Genomic DNA, 18,075 nt, shown 5'->3' with positions numbered 1-18,075 from the left:
TCCCTGGTTAGTATGATGTTAGCTAGAGTTTGTTGTATACGGCATTTATAATTTTGAGTATGTCCTCTCTATGCCTATCTTGTTAAGGCATTCTTATTATAAAGGGGTACTGAATTTTGCCAAATGCCTTTTCTGCATTTATTGAAAAGAACACCTGGGTTTGTTTATTTGTTTGTTTGAGAGAGTCTCTTCTTTTGTGCCTTAACATCATAGCTCACAACAACCTCAGACTCTTGGGCTCAGATGATCCTCTTGCCTTAGCCTCTGGAATAGCTGGGACTACAGACATCTGCCTCAATGCCCAGCTAATTTTCTCTTTTTAGTAGAGGTGAGGTTTTCCTCCAGTTGGTCTTGAACTCCTGAGTTCAGGCAATCCACTTGCCTTGGCTTCCCAGAATGCTAGGATTACAAGCATGAGTTATCACAACTGGCCTGCTTCTGCTTCTGTTTATGTGGTGCATTATATTTATAGATTTGCATATGTTCAACCATCCTTGCTTCTCTGAGATGAAGCCCACTTTGTTGTGGTGATTTTTTTTTTAACATGCAGCTAAATTCAGTTTGTGAAGATTTTGTTGAGAATTTTTGCATCTACATTCATAAGAGACAGTGGTCTATAATTTTCTTGTTTCACCCTTTCCTGGCTTTAGTACCAAAATTACACTGGCTTCGTAGAGTGAGTTCAGGAGTATTCCTTCCTTCTCAATGTTAAGGAATAATTTCTGCAGTATAGGCACCAGTCCTTTGTAACTTTTGTAAAACACAGCTGTGAAACTGCCTGGTCTAGGACTTTTTTGTTGTTGTTGCTTCTATGCTTCATATGGAACCAGAAAAGACCCCCAAATAGCCAAAGCAACCTTATACAATAAGAATAAATCAGGAGGCATTACTTTACCAGACTTCAAATTATACTACAAGGCTATAATAACCAAAACAGCATGGCACAAAAACAGAGACAGAGATCTATGGATCAGAACACAGAACTCACATATAAAAGCATTCTCAGACTGACATCTGATCTTTGAAAAAGGAGACAAAAACATACACTAGGGGAAAAAATCATTATTCAACAAATGGTGCTGGGAAAATTGAATAACCACATGTAGTTAGATGACTGAAACATGATCCACACCTCTCCTACAGAAGACTGAAACACAATCCATACCTCTCATCACTCCAAAAAATAAATTCATAAAAGACCTAAACCTAAGGCATAAAACAATAAGAATTCTAAAAGAGGGTGGTGCCTGTGGCTCAGCGGGTAGGGCGCCGGTCCCATATGCCGGAGGTGGCGGGTTCAAACCCAGCCCCGGCCAAAAAAAAAAAAAGAATTCTAAAAGAAAATGTTGGGAAAACTCTTAAAGATATCAGCCTAGGCCAAGAATTTATGAAGATGACCACAAAAGCACAGCAACAACAAAAATAAATAAATGGGACCTGATCAAATTAAAAAGTATAGCCAAGGATGCAATAAACAAAGCAAACAGACAACCTGCAGAATAGGAGAAAATATTTGCATGCTATACATCTGATAAAGGACTGATAACCAGAATCTACAAAGAACTCAAGCAAATCAGTAAGGAGAAATCAAAGAACCCCATTAAAAAGTGGGCAAAAGACATGAACAGAAACTTTTCAAATGAAGATATACTGATGCCCAACAAACACATGAAAAAATGTTCAATGTCTGTAATTATTAGAGAAATGCAAATAAAAATCACAATGAGATATTATCTAATTCCAGTGAGAATAGCTCTTATCAAAAATTCTGGAAAAACAACAGATGACGGCTTGGATGTAGAGAGACAGGAACACTCATTTTACTGTTGGTGGGACTGCAAACTAGTATAACCTCTATTGAAAGCGGTATGGAGATAGTTCAAGGAACTAAAAGTGGACCTACCATTTGATCCAACAATCCCACTAACAGGTATTTACCCAAAGGAAAAAAAGTCATTTTATCAAAAAGACACACACACTTTGATGTTTATAGTAGCACAATTCACAATCAGAAAGTTTAGAAACAACCCAAGTGCCCACCAATATATGAATATGAATGGATTAATAAATTAATATGGCATATGTATACCACGAAGTTCTACTCAGCGGGAATGAAAAAATGGTGACCTAGTACCTCTTGTAACAACTTGGATGGAATTGGACACCATTCTTCTAAGTGAAGATGTATTGCAAGAATGTAAAAAAACAAAAACATGCTCTCAATACTAAATTGAAACTAATTGATCAACACTTAATGCACATATGAAAGTTATATGTGAGGGGGTACCCTTATAATTTTGACTCAATCTATACAAAGCAACTATCTAACCAAAATTTGTGCACCCTCATAATATTCTGAAATAAAAAACAAATTGTAATCTCTAGGGCAACCATTAAAAAAATTAAAAAATAAATGACAGAGGCGGGGGTAAGGAGAAAAAACAAATGGCAATTATAGGAAGTATCTATTCAATATCTAAATGTCTGTTTAACACAAAAGAAGGCAATAACAGAAGAATAGAAGGTGGAAAATGTAATAGAATAAAAACAACTAGCAAAATGGCACATGTGTTTCCTTATGAGTACAGTCATGATTACTTAACAATGAGGATGGGTTTTGAAAAATGTGTTCTGAGAAATGTGGTGTTCTGTGAAAAGCCTTGTCAGTCAATTGCATCATAGTATATACTTACACAAATCAACCACAATACCTAGGCTATATGGTATAACCTATTGCTCATAGACTACAAACTTGTATACTGTGTTACTGCATTAAATAATGTAGACGAGTGTAACATAAATGGTAAGTATTTGTATATCTAAAAGTATTTGTATGTCTAAAGATAGAAAAGTTAACTCCCCATGCTATAACATTATGGTGGCTATTATGTCAGTAGGCAAAATAAAATTTTCAGTTCCATTATAATCTTATGGGACCACTGTAGTATATGCAATCCACTACTGACCAAAATATTGTAGCTACAGTAGGAAATATTGTAGGAATATTTGTATATTTAAATTTGTAGGAATATTTGTATATTTGTAGGAAATATTATAGCATGACTGTAGCTACAACAAACATAAATGAGTTAATCTCTTTAATTAAAAAGAAGAGACTAGCACATGGATTTAAAAAAATGCATCTGAGCTATAAGACATACTTCAGATTCAAAGTCACAAAGGGGTTAAAATTAAAAGGATAAAAACAGTTACCAAAGAGAATTAGAGTAGGTATACTTATATCAAACAATAGACTTTATGACAAAAGTGTTTCTCAAAACATCAATCAAGACTATAAAATAAATATAGGCATAGATGCAAATAACAGAGCCTTAAAAAACATGAAACAAAAACACACAGAACTGACAGACAATTCAATGATAATATGTGCGACATCAATAATACCGTACTTTCAACAAAGGATAGAACAACTTCACAGCAGAAAGGTCAGAAAGAAATAGAAGATCTTAACAATAGACTTAACACCCATCTCTAGAAAATTCCACTCAACAACACCAGAATACACATTCTCCACAAGGGTGCATAGAACATGTTCTAAAATAGGCCATATGATAGGCTACAAAAAATATCTAACTTAAAAGAACTGAAATTATATAAAATATGTACTATGATCATAATGAAATGATTTTAGAAATTCATAACAGAAGGAATTTGGAAAAATCCCAAATATAGTACATCCCAAAAGTTATTCCTGTTGTCTCCATACATAAGGCAAATGGAAAATTGTAGATAAAAAGTGTAGATACCTTCACTTACAAAATATTCATTACACAATTTTACAAAATATTTACAAAATATTCTCTATATGTTGCCCACCTCTTTATAAAATGTTATGCAATGATTTTTTTTAAATAAAGGTACATTAGCTATAATTTCCCATTTTCCCTATGTATGTTGACTTTGGGGGCCACTTTTGGGACACTCTATATATGGAAATTGAACACTATACCCCTAAATGTCCTAGGGTCAAAGAAGAAACCAAAAGTGAAATTAGAATATTTGCAAAGAATGAAAACAAAAACATGATATACTAAAACTTAGGGGGTGCAAAGTGTTTACTAAGGAAGCTCAGGAACTTCACTTTCCAAAGGGCTCTTAAACTTAATGGGAGGAAAAAATTCTGCCATTTCTGAATGAACCCTTTCATTTTTCCTGGCTCTGGAGTGCGGCCTCGGCAAATCAGACAGTGGCCTTTTTGGGCACTGACATTATTCATTACAGCTAAAACACGGAAACAACCCACCTGTCCATCAAATGGGGAAAGGATAAATAAACTGTAGTATTTCCACATAATTTTGTATCATTTCATTATAGGAAATGGTAAGAACAGGCAAGTCCATAGAGGCAAAAAGTAGATAAGTAGAGGTTGGAGGGAGGAGAAAAGAGTGAGTGGTAATAGTTGTAAGGTTTCTTTCGCGGCTGATAAAAATGTTCTGGAATTAGATAGGTAGTGATGGTTGCATGATCTTGTGGCTATACTAAAATGTATAATTTTAAAAGTTGAATTTTATTTTATGTAATCATATGTTAATCTTTTAAAAAAGTCATGGAAAGCCCACCATTTCTTGTGTAAATGGAACACAAAGAATGAGCTTTAGCATCATTCAGTTGGATATGAAATCTTGTTAATCTACTCCTCTTTCCTCTATTCCAAAATGGAGACATTAATAACATTCTAGGATTGTTATACAAAGATTAAATGAGATAACTTTCTTAATGAATAATTATCATCACTATTTCATCACACTACAGATATCAGGATAATTATTATCAAATATAAACATACATTCTGTGTTGATGATTAGAGAGACTTGCTTGACAAGAGAGAAATTGAGCAAAATCCCATATTGTTGGCATAAGGACCATCAATAATCTCTCAGCTACTGTACTCCATTCTGAAGATGGAGATTCCACAATACTATTAATTTCTTCCTCTTCATACCTTATAAACTAGAAATTAAGTCCTTCTTGCTGATTTGAGTATATAGGAATCAATACAGGGGAATCTTGTGAGGATCAATAGTTAAATGCTGTGAAACAATATAGTTTTTGTTAAATCACAAATGTAAAAACAAAACCTGTTTACTAAAACTTTCAGAAAAGCAAGGATATCTTCCAGTCTACATTCTACTACTAAAACATTCCCTGAAAATTTCACCCAAATTATAATAGCGTTCTGTGCATGTTCCCTACCTCCAGTCTCTAAGCACTTCAATCTTTCTCCTACACTGTCAAAGACTTTTTAATTTAAAACAGGGATGTTCACATCACTCTTTGCTCAAAGATGGTCTGTGGCTTTGAACTGCTCATAGTATCAGACTGCACCTGTGTTACCACAGGTGATTGTTTCGTCATGACTTCCTGGGGTATATGGTCAAGTGTTCTAGAGATATGCCTAAGCTCAATAGAAAGAAGTTTCTGAATTCATTTTTCATGTCCTCTATGGATATGGGGGTAAGGGAGATGAGTGAAATGTGGCCAGTATTTCACTGAGATAAAGGCCAAATTCCTTAGTACACTCTTTATAAAGGATCTGTCTACAGATTTACTTCCCAGAGTATTATCTTTTGTCATTGCTACAACATCTTCTAGCATTATCTGCATGTTCATGCTGGCCTTCACTACCTAGACAATGTATAACCATTCTTCAAATCCCACCTCAAACCAAATAGCTTTCACAAACCATCCTATGCCCAAACAGTACTCATATGCCTGAAGATAATGCTTTTTCTTCTGTGTTCCCAAATTGCTTTGTTTCTACTTTTATCATATATTATTCTATTACAGTTCTTTGTTATAGATTTGGATCTGTTAATTAGACTCAAGCTTTTCTTTTTAAGTTTCAGATTAATACGAGGGTACAAATGATTAGGTTGCGTTGTTTGCATTAGTTAGGTAAAGTTCAAGTTATAGTTGAGCCCTTTACCCAGGGGGTTGTGCTGTATACCTGTCCATTGTTTCCATTAGGTAGGGGTTTACTAATCCCCTTTCCTCCTCCCCCTTCCTTTTTCCTGCTTTCTCTTCCCCACCACTTGAATTTGTGGGTTTTTTTTTTCCCTGTGTGTGTATAGTTTTTTACCTGGATGGAGATGAAGAACAATTTTTTTTATTGTTTGGGATTCATTGAGGGTACAAAGAATTAGGTTGCACTGATTGCATTTGTTAGATAAACTCCCTCTTATACTTGTGTCCTGCCCCTAAGAGGTGTGCCATACACTACGACGCCCCATCTCTCTCCCTCCTCCCCTATGTCCGCTCTCTCATTCCCCTACCCCCCCCATATTAGCTCATCTACTGTCTTCATATTATAATTGAGTACACTGGATTCCTGTTTTTCCATTCTTGTGATACTTTACTAAGAAGAATGTGTTCCACCTCCATCCAGGTTAATACAAAAGATGTAAAGTCTCCATCTTTTTTAATGGCTGAATAGCATTCCATAGTATACATATACCACAGCTTGTTAATCCATTTCTGGGATGGTGGGCATGTAGTTTGTTTCCACATTTTGGTGATTGTAATTGAGCTGCAATGAACAATCTAAAAACATACTTCTTAATAAAGTATCACAAAATGGTAAAGCAAGTATCTAATGGATGCAAGCTTTTTGATAAGTACCATGTTTAGGGGATCTAGTTCAGGATATTATGTATACCAAAAAAAGTTTGCATTTGTTTTAAAGGCAAAATTTCTTATAAATGTTTATAGATTTAAGGGAGAAGAGGGAAAAGGGGAAACACTTGCTCCTACATTGCTGTACTCTGCAAAGCTGGAGAAGTCAACAGCTTGCTATCCTGGGCTGATATAGGAATGACACAGACTTGTTACCTGACCCTCAAGATAAAAACATTAGATGAGCAAATCAGATGATACAAAATAGGTAAACTCTACTGCCATTTCAAAATGATTATTCTGAAGTCCTAACTATAATTTAGCTCATTACACTTTATATTACTCTTTCCACATTTTATCCCTTCTGATCTTTATACAGTAGTTGGGACTTCTTATTCCAAAAGCAGTTCTCCTCTGGCAATAGTCAGAAGAATCTAGTCAGATCTAAAATAGGAATAACTGAGTAATTAGGATAAAAAAGGCAAAAATCATGCCTATATAAGCCAATCAGTAATGCTCAAGTTCATGAGTCTTCCACTAAGACCATTCAAAGAAGGTTATGTAACATGGTGAAGAAAGTTCTAGAAGAGGAGTCAGGATATGTAGGTCCTAGTTCTTTCTCTGCTATTAATTAGCTAAGTAGATTTCTAAAAACAGAAACTTAATCTTTGCTGGTCACACAGATGCTATCAATAAAAACTGTGATTTTATTAGGTTTACTAGATTATTTGTAAAGATTCCTCTAATACTGAAATTTTAAGCACTGTGCTTTGGTAGGCTACAGCACGGTCTCTCGGTGCAAGTTGCTGTCTCTTGAGCCAGTAAAGTGGCTCAATCTGTATGAGTAATAATTATTCCAAATTAATATGGATGACAATCATTCCCCTAAAACTTTTTAGCAACCCAAACAGATTCTTCACTTAGTATAAGTAATTATTCTCATTGTTAGAATTGTTTATAGATAACAAGGACATGTGACAAAATCATTCTCATTTTCCTCTAATATCTATCTGTTTTCTTTTACATTCAGGGTAAATACACTTTAGATAATTGCAAATCTTCCCTTTTTGTTCCTCAAATCCTCACAATTACAGTAATTCTTCTATATCTTCTTATCCAGAGTCTTTTTAAATTCTAATAAACAAAATAAATCACTGTTTCATCTGGAAATAGAAAACAGCACAAAGCAGAATTTTTGTAACAAATGGATTATATAACACAAATATTTTCATTTGTCAGATCTGTTTCTTTTCATGTCAATGTCAAGACAAAAAACAAAAAACAAAAAACTACCAAGAAGGCCTTTTAAGGACTGCTTTTCCCCAAACTAGACGTCAGAACTTCTAAAGGGCAGTCGAGCATACGAAACTCAGTTCATAAATAGGAAGGTTTGGAACTTCAGTGGTTTTAATCCTTTACTATTAATGAGAATTAACAATGTGTTTCTCATTTAAACAGAGGAAATTCGAAATCTGCCCAACTGGTAATAGGAAAATATAAGTAAACCAAAATCATCCTCAGTATAAGATAACAGTATAAAATAAAATACGTTAAATGAGTGTTTTCTTTGGTGTTATGGTCAGATGGCAAATGGTTTTCTTGGATAATCTCACAGGTCATTGCTTCCTTTAATTAGTAGCATTTGCTAAACATAAAAAAGCCTCAAGTAATTTTTAACACTGATTACAACTGCCTACTCCATTAACAAATTGTTATATTAACACTGGCCACATTGTACAGCCTATCTTTAAAGGTTACTCTTTTCATTTCCATAGATTTTAATTAACTTTTCCTTTCCTATTGATCATAAAAAAACAGAGGCATTCTGACTTTTTTGTTTCTGGATCTACACTATTTTGACTGAAAAAGAGATCCAGAAAATGCAAAAAAATGTACATCCCAAATTAGATGGTGGTGATGACTTGTAGACACAAAGAAGCCAAGGTCTGTGAGCTCCCCCAGCACACTGATTGAATCAATTTCATGTTGCCACAATACTTCTGGAAATCTCTTCAAAATTCCCTTTTCCATCAGCAGCTTTTCTTATTTGCATTAGCTGGGAACAGTACATATAATCATAACTGACAGGCTAGAGGGAGTTCAGGCTTATAAAACAGGGGAAGGAAAGGAAAATGCTCATTGTTTAGATTCCCTAAAGTAGAAAATGTTATCTTTGTTTGGGAAACAGAATGTACTGTACTTGCAGTCTAATCCCTATGGTTTAGGCAGGTCTACGAGTTTGTAACAGACCTCAAGGCTCCTTCTCTCAAACTATGGCCTCTCTTCCTAGCACTTTCGTATATAAATATATGTATGTAGACAGCGGAAAAGCCTGACTCCTGAACACCATGTTATGTTATATGTGAAACAACATAATCTCTGCTCAAATTTCACTTTATCAGAAAGGACTTCCCTGACCTGCCCTCTCCTCTTCCATCATCACTCTACGTTCTGTCCTTATTGCAATACTCATATATGTGTATGTGTGTACACATAAACGTGTATGTATGAAAGTGAGTTCCATGTGTTTGTCATTAGATGTAGCTTTTGGTGTTATTGACAAGTGTGTTATATACCTATTTATACATAAATATATACATGTACGTAGTTATATATATATAAATATATAGGTATTATCAAACAATATTGAAGGCTGTATCTAAACACAAACAAATGTAGCTCATTTTCAAAATAAGTATGTTCTCTAAAGAAAATAGGTATATATTAAAAAATGACTGAAGCTATATAATAAATACAACTGGTTATAGGAGAACCAAAATAGCACAAGAAGAAAAAGAGAAGGAGGAAAGAGAGTCTTAAAGAAGCAAAAGCAAATGTGAAATTAAGAATGTGAATGAAACTGTAGGCTGAATTTCAAGAGAAAAACCTTTTTTTGACACAACTGATAGATCACCTGTAATCTTTCAAGGGCAAAATTTAGAATGTTCACAGGCACCAACCTGGCCCACCTACTGTAGATGTGTTAAAATGAAGACAAAATCCTGCAAATTCCTTTCCCCAATTCTTCTCAAAGTGCTATTATCTTAAGAACCATTTTGCAAGTTAAGCATCTTGGGCAAAAAGCTTTTAGGAATTTAAGAGTAGGAGTACTCTGGTCCAGTAAGGCAGGTGCCAGCAAGTTTGGGGAGAAAGGAAGCCTCTTTCACAGCCCAAGCTTCTCACCTTAATGGAAGAAAAGGCTCTGTGGCATCAATCGACCTATAACAAAAGGATTTTCAACACTATTGTTTTTTACAGATTACACAATAGCTCTCCCCACCCTCCTCAAGTAGATCTCACTGTTAAGTCCTTCCCTCACATATTCAGCCAACCTTTCAACACCCCACTGGTATTCTCTCTGCTCTCACCTGTTACAACTCTCCTTGCTGGCTTCCTGTTCTTCCTGAAGCCTGTCATTAACACGGCCTCCCCTCAGGATATTTGCCAGGACTAGTTCTTCTGCCTAGCACTCAGGTTCCAGTCAAACCGGGCCTCTGCTCAAAAGCTATCATATCAGAATGGGATTTAAAAATTCACATCTGTCTCTTCCACCTACCTTGCTTTGATTTTCTTCATAGTACTTTTTTAAAAAAATATATTCAAAGGCATTTATTGCAACATGATTTATAAGAGCAAAAAAATCATAACCACAGGAGAATAATTAAGTGAATTATGTTATATTCAAATGATGGAATAGTAAGTAGACATTTAAAATGGTGATAGATATAGATTTGAGTAAGTACATAAAAAATGTTAATAGTGATCATATTCCTTAATGGTAGGATTAAATATGTATTTTTTTTTATTGTTGGAGAATCATTGAGGGTATTTGTTAGGTAAAGTTCCTCTTATAATTGTGTCCCGCAACCAAAGGAGTGTCACACACCATGACGGCTCACTCCCCGTCTCCTTCCCTCTCTCCACTCCTCCATTGCCACACCCCCCACCATGTACTAACATCAATTGTCCTCATATCAGAATTGTGTACATTGGATTCTTGCTTCTCCAGTCTTGTGATGCTTTACTAAGAAGAATGTTAATACAAAAGATGTAAAGTCACCATCATTTTTAGTGGCCAAATAGTGTTCCATCCCATACACGTACCATACCTTGTTAAACCATTTCTGGATTGGCGGGCATTTAGGTTGTTTCCACAATTTGGCAATTATAACTTGAGCTGCAATAAACAGTTTAGTGCAAATGTCCTTATAATAAAATGATTTGTTTTTCTTCTGGGTAGATCCAAAGAACTCAAACTAGACCTCCCATTTGATCCTGCAATCCCTTTATTGGGCATCTACCCAGAAGAAGAAAAAAAAACATTTTATCATAGTACTTTCTAACATGGAGACTGTTATATATTTATTTGTTTTGTCTTTTCCCCACCACTAGGATATAAGTGCATCGCATGGCTGATTCTGTTTGTTCAGATCACTACGTACTTTAAGCATCTGGAAGAGTGATGGGCACAAGGGAGGTTCTCACTAAATACATGTTGAATAAGTGACTCTAATTCTATTCTTCCTACTAATGTAAAATTGAACTTTATATAACACAAACTACATCTTATTTCACACCCTTGGTTTCTCCAATCTAACCTGGCCTAAAATACCTCAGTTACTTCCCATGGCTTTTTGAATTATCATCTACATTCCCAGCAGGATCTAAAAAAAAAAATTTTCATGGGCGGCACCTGTGGCTCAAAGGAGTAGGGCGCCAGCCCCATATGCTGGAGGCGGCGGGTTCAAACCCAGGCCCAGCCAAAAACTGCAAAAAAAAAAACTTTTCGTGGACTCAACTCAGTTTAATTTTCCTGTCTCACTTTTTGCCATTCCTTTCCATATTCTAAATTCTAATCATAATAATCCGTTTGTCGCTCTTAAGTGTATCATACTCCCTTGAACGTCTAAGTCCAAGCCTGCTTCCTTGGCTGCAGGGAGCTACCTATCCTGTTTATCCTGCCAACTCTCACTCTTACTCGTTCCTCAGGATCCAGCAAAGCTTTCCCATTTGGAGCTAGATGCTTTTAGTAATTGCTGTCACAGTCAGGACCCTGTACTTTAACATAGCACTGTCCACTATTTTAAAAAATAACCATGGTCTCCTTATTTAGCCGCTCTCCCTTATACATTACTTGAAAGCTCTTTGGAAGCTGCCAGGGGTCTCTTTGCACTTATTCAACATATTTCCTGGAACACAGCACACACTTAATGAATATTGACTATAGGAATATATATTATACATTTATGTTAAAAATTAAAGTACATTACTTTTTGAGATTTGAGAGACTTCTGAATCATGACTTGAGATTGGAGATATACAATGACACTGCAAAGACTAAAATTGTAAATTTCTACAATTTTATTGCAATAAACTACCTAATCAAATATTTATTATATGTAATTTCAAATATAAGGCTGAGATATTTTAAACTGAGAAATCATTTGGATAAACAAATATTATGTAATTGGGAAGGGCTGAACATGACTCATTTTTTTATTTTCAAAAAGTAACCCTGGTTAATATTTCAAGATTTGCCTATAAACTGAGCCTCTTAGTCTCTGACTGACTTTTAAAACCAATACATTAAATCATATACCTTGAACTTTCCAGCATAAATAAAAGGAATTTTGTATTATTAGGAAGTGAATGTAGGGATTCCATTATTATGCTTCCCCTCTACCTATACCCTTTCCCCATCAGCTGGGTAAGCTTATGAGTGTCCATTTACCCACACGGAGATGGATTTGCTCTTTGCTTCATCAGGTCTCCCGGCCTCCCTTGGGCCAAGAACACATTTTAGACATAATTATGGGAGCTGTCTGTGGCAGTGGAAAACCAAAGTTAACTGAACCACATGGAAATAAAACCCATGTCACTGGTGTCATTACCAGTATACTCTAACCAGAAGACTTAACCTCAATGTAAATAGCAGGCAAAAATAGCAAAATACTCCATCTTTTGGAGCAATCTATCCCTTTGGAAGGAATGCAATAAGAAGGAAACACCTGGACTCATATTTTTTGGACTAAAAGAAGACACAAGTATTGGATTTTTTTTACATGTAATTATACATGCATGTGGGTCAAAAATTTAAAGTCAGGAAGAAAAGTGTATAGAAAAAAAGCCATCTTCATTTCTCAATACTCAAATACTGACTGCCCATCTCTCAAGTACCCTCATGAGTCAACTTCTATTACCACTGTCTAGACTTTATTTCCATTTCACTATACTTACATATGACTATGCTACATGAGTAAATATGTACAGTTGTTTCTCTTTTAACAAATGTTAGCATATTAGCATAAGTTAGGTACTTTTTTTTTTTTTTACATAATGTATAAGCCTTGACTACCTCTGGAATTTATTCTGCTGAAAGCCATGTAATATGTATCACATTTTACCTTATTTTTTTCCCTCAGATAATGGAGATTGGCTCAAAACTATTTATAGAATTACCAATCTCCTCCCCTCCCCCCACATACACTTACTTGAAATAAAATTGTATTTGGGAACTACACTCTGCAGGTGTTTGAACATATATCCAGGAATGCAACTGTTACTATAATCTTTATGGCGAGTAATTAATTTAACATTGCTTTATATTTTGATAACTCTGAAGAGGTATAAACATCTAGCCACATACCATGCAATAGGTGACACAGATTGCTAAATGTAGTATTATCTTCCAAATAATAAAAACTGTAATTTATGGAGTACTATCATCTATCCTAAATCTTAAGTATGTACACATAATATAGAGATTAAACCTTCAGTTTACCAACCAAGTAAAAAGTATGAACACAAGGCTGGTATATATATATGTATATTATATATATGGGGAAACATACTTTCATTCATTCATAGTGGGGGTAAAAATTGGTACAACGTTTTAAAAAAAAAAAACTACGCAACCCCTACCACAATTAACAAGCCAAAAACATCTTTGACTTACCAATTCTAATTTTGGGATATTATTCTGCATCCATACTTTTATTAGAGCAGAATGAATTAGGGATACTGTTATTCACAGTAGTGTTACAGCAAATACTAAAAGCATCTTAAATTTATATCAATTGGAAAACTTGTTAAATAAATAATGTTCATATGATGGAGTTCCAGCTAAAAGGAACAAGGAAGTTCTTATACATTAATATAGAAAAATCTCCAAGAAATGGTAAGTAAAAAGCAAGATGTTAAAAAAATATATTATGCCATCATCTGGGTAACAATGAATAGCAAAATAATATATATTCTTATTTACTCATACATACACAAGTTATTCTGGGAAGACCTGTGAATATAAGAGTGTATAATTGTGTGGCAAACAAGCAGGACTGAGAATAAGATTTTTCAATAAATCCTCTAATGTATCATTTTAGTTTGGAATCAATGGCAAAACATATTTATTAAGAATTTATAATGTTCCAAGAACTATAAGGAGTTTTCATTTCTGTTATTATTTAATTCAGATTTATTAAACATTCAAGACTATAGAGAAAATATTAAGAACCTTACATACCATGAATTATTAAAGAAGAAAAAAAACTAAAGTAGATAGTAGTATCAAGTAACAAAAACTAAGGTGATTTTTTTAAAAAATTTACAGCAAATTTTAGTTTGGATATATGAAAGAAAATTATTTATGCATTTTGGATAATGGCCAAATTGAAATAAACAGTGAAATCTAGCAAAAAGTACCTCAGTGAAATATACAGATAATTTAATTAACATAAATATGTTAAAATATCTCAAATACTACAAATCTTAGCATATGGCTCTTTTAAAGTAAAATGCCTTAATAAAATTCCAGCTTTATTTCAAGTACTCCTCAAAGCTAAATGATAAAAGAATATTAAATATTTTAAATAAATCAGTAAATATAGTTCTTAAAAACTTAGATATACATATAAATACCTTCTAATACTATAGTAATGTTATAATACTAAAGCATAAAAATGGCTACGAACTTCCTGTTGTATGTGGTATAGGCCACAAAAGCATAGTTCGCCTTTTAACTATTTTGAAATACAGTAACATTTTTGGTCAAATATTCTGAATAGATTTCAGAGTTCTTCTATTGTCTCAGATGAAAGTATGTTAAAATTACCTTAGAAATGTCAAAATGATTCAGTAAAAGGAGGTAAAAGGAGGAAACAAGTACAGATATACGCCAAAAGAATGAAAAGGAAGAATTTTAAATTCTAATAGTAGTAACAGCAAAGACAAATAGAGTAATTGTATGGATTTGATCAACGAATCCCTCTCATGCATACAGCCTAGTGATTACCACAGTAAGTTTTACTAAGTGATAACAGTATGATTGTTATACACTTGAAAGTGCCATGACTTTTCAACTGAGAGTTAATTCGAACTTCAAGAATATCAAAGGATAATCATATTCTGTGAGAGTACATGAATTACTTAATACTACAACTTGGGAACTGCAAGTAAACCAGTTCATCAAAACACTAATAATCAAAACTAATCTGTGAGGCAAGAGAATCGCTTAAGCCCAGGAGTTGGAGGTTGCTGTGAGCTGTGTGAGGCCACGGCACTCTACCGAGGGCCATAAAGTGAGACTCTGTCTCTACAAAAAAAAAAAGACTCTAAAAACTAATCTGAAGAGGAATTAATAGACTTACTAAAATTTATATACCATACTATTATTGACAACCAAAATAACCACACATCCTGAGTTATAGTTGTAGTTGACAATACTGAATTCAACTAAACCCTCCAGGCTTAAGCTTCAAAAGATCCAATTATACTTTTACAGCAACTTCTAAAATTCTTAAAAGATCACAGAAACCAGAAATATTATTCCCAAAGGGGTAAAAATGAAAACACTTTCTAGGTAATGATCTCATTGTCATGATCTCATTGTTATGAGCAGGATAAACTATATACAATAACAACAGTATGTTCAAAACTGTTCTGAAATAGAAAGCATTTGTTAAAAAGTAAAACGTATTTTTCTGAAATTATTATTTAAATGACCCTTTATAAGAGATTCTCTCTCTCTCCCCATATGTATAGTATCACATGTATTTCTAAATACACATTCTAACTGGCTTCATTAAATTTTGATTAGGCGTCATTATGAATTAAGACAGCGAGCTATCAAGAGATAGGACGAGAGGGGAACATGAAGCAGAAGGCTGCAAGGTAGCCTTTCTAGAAATAGAGTTATTTATGTTGGACAAGTTGAGCTGTATGCAAATACAAATATGTCTGTTTATTATCATAATAAGAAAAGTGCCAAGGCAGCCATTTAATGATTTATATCAAAAGACAATCCCATTTAATAAAGAATAGGTGATTACAGAAAATATTTTAGACATAATTTTGCATAATAAAATTGTCTTTTTCATATTTAATAAGACTATATTTTTAAATAGAAAGGAAAGAGTCGGGCGGCCTCTGTGGCTCAGTGGGTAGGGTGTCAGCCCGATACACTGAGGGTGGTGGATTTGAACCTGGCCCCCGCAACAAAAAAATAGCTGGGCATTCTGATGGGCACCTGTAGTCCCAGCTACTTGGGAGGCTGAGGCAAGAGAATTGCCTAAGCCCAGGAGTTGGAGGTGCTGTGAGCTGTGATGCCACAGCACTCTACCGAGGGCAATAAAGTGAGACTCTGTTTAAAAAAAAAAAAGAGAGAGTGCTCGTTTTGGCAGCACATATACTAAAATTGAAATGATACAGAGAAGATTAGCATGGCCCCTGCACAAGGATGACACACAAATTCGTGAAGCATTCCATATTTTTATATTCTCCATTAATGTGAATGGCTTAAACTGTCCTCTAAAAAGGCACAGGTTGGATGACTGGATACAAAAACTTAGGCCAGATATTTGCTGCATACAAGAGTCACATCTTACCTTAAAAGACAAATATAGACTCAGAGCGAAAGGATGGTCATCCATATTTCAGGCAAATGGTAATCAGAAAAAAGCAGGTGTGGCAATTTTATTTGAGATACAATAGGCTTTAAACCAACAAAAGTAAGGAAAGATAAGAATGGTCACTTCTATTTGTTAAGGGTAATACTCAATATGATGAGATTTCAATTATTAATATCTATGCACCCAACCAGAATGCACCTCAATTTATAAGAGAAACTCTAACAGACACGAGCAACTTGATTTCCTCCAGCTCCATAATAGTTGGAGATTTCAACACTCCTTTGGCAGTGTTGGATCAATCCTCTAATAAGAATCTGAGCAAAGAAATTTTAGATTTAAACCTAACCATCCAACATTTGGAGTTAGCAGACATCTACAGAACATTTCATCCCAACAAAACTGAATACATATACTTCTCATCAGTCCACGGAACATACTCCAAAATCGATCACATCTTAGGTCACAAGTCTAACCTCAGTAAATTTAAAGGAATAAAAATTATTCCTTGCATCTTCTCAGACCACCATGGAATAAAAGTTGAGCTCAGTAACAACAGGAATCTGCATACTCATTCAAAAACATGGAAGTTAAATAACCTTATGCTGAATGATAGCTACGTCAGAGATGAGATTAAGAAGGAAATTGCCAAATTTTTGGAACAAAACAACAATGAAAACACGAATTATCAGAACCTCTAGGATACTGCAAAGGCAGTCCTAAGAGGGAAATTTATAGCACTGCAAGCCTTCCTCAAAAAAACGGAAAGAGAGGAAGTTAACAATTTAATAGGACATCTCAAGCAACTGGAAAAGGAAGAACATTCCAACCCCAAACCCAGTACAAGAAAAGAAATAACCAAAATTAGAGCAGAATTAAATGAAATTGAAAACAAAAGAATTATACAACAGATCAATAAATCAAAAAGTTGGTTTTTTGAAAAGGTCAATAAAATAGATAAACCTTTGGCTAACCTAACCAGGAAAAAAGGGTAAAATGTCTAATCTCATCAATCAGAAACGACAAAGACGAAATAACAACAGACTCCTCAGAAATTCAAAAAATCCTTAATGAATATTACAAGAAACTTTATTCTCAGAAATATGAAAATCTGAAGGAAACTGACCTATACTTAGAATCACGTAACCTTCCAAGACTTAGCCAGAATCAAGTAGAAATGTTGAACAGGCCCATATCAAGTTCTGAAATAGCATCAACCATACCAAGCCTCCCTAAAAAGAAAAGCCTGGGACCAGATGGTTTCACAGCAGAGTTCTACCAAACCTTTAAAGAAGAATTAGTACCTATATTACTCAACCTGTTCCAAAATGTAGAAACTGAAGGAAGACTACCCAACACATTCTATGAAGCAAACATCACCCTGATCCCCAAACCAGGAAAAGACCCAACAAGAAAATTATAGACCAGTATCACTAATGAATATAGATGCAAAAATATTCAACAAGATCCTAACAAACAGAATCCAGCAACACATCAAACAAATTATACATCATGACCAAGTTGGTTTTATCCCAAGGTC

The 18,075-nt window shown here is 34.5% G+C and overlaps 1 protein-coding gene and 1 non-coding gene across 2 annotated transcripts in view; one reads left to right on the top strand and one right to left on the bottom strand.

The window, feature by feature from the left end:
- Nucleotides 1-18,075, bottom strand: part of CEP128 (centrosomal protein 128) — a 428,651-nt gene that overhangs the window by 80,668 nt on the left and 329,908 nt on the right. The gene's annotated exons all lie outside the window — the stretch shown is intronic.
- LOC128594992 (U6 spliceosomal RNA) lies at nt 16,295-16,401 on the top strand. Its single transcript, XR_008382688.1, has one exon. It is a non-coding gene; the product is annotated as a U6 spliceosomal RNA (small nuclear RNA).

This window comes from Nycticebus coucang, chromosome 9, assembly GCF_027406575.1.
Source record: "Nycticebus coucang isolate mNycCou1 chromosome 9, mNycCou1.pri, whole genome shotgun sequence".
Taxonomy (NCBI): Eukaryota; Metazoa; Chordata; class Mammalia; order Primates; family Lorisidae; genus Nycticebus; species Nycticebus coucang.
Note: the sequence above shows the minus strand (reverse complement) of the source record. Positions and strands in the feature narration are given on the sequence as shown.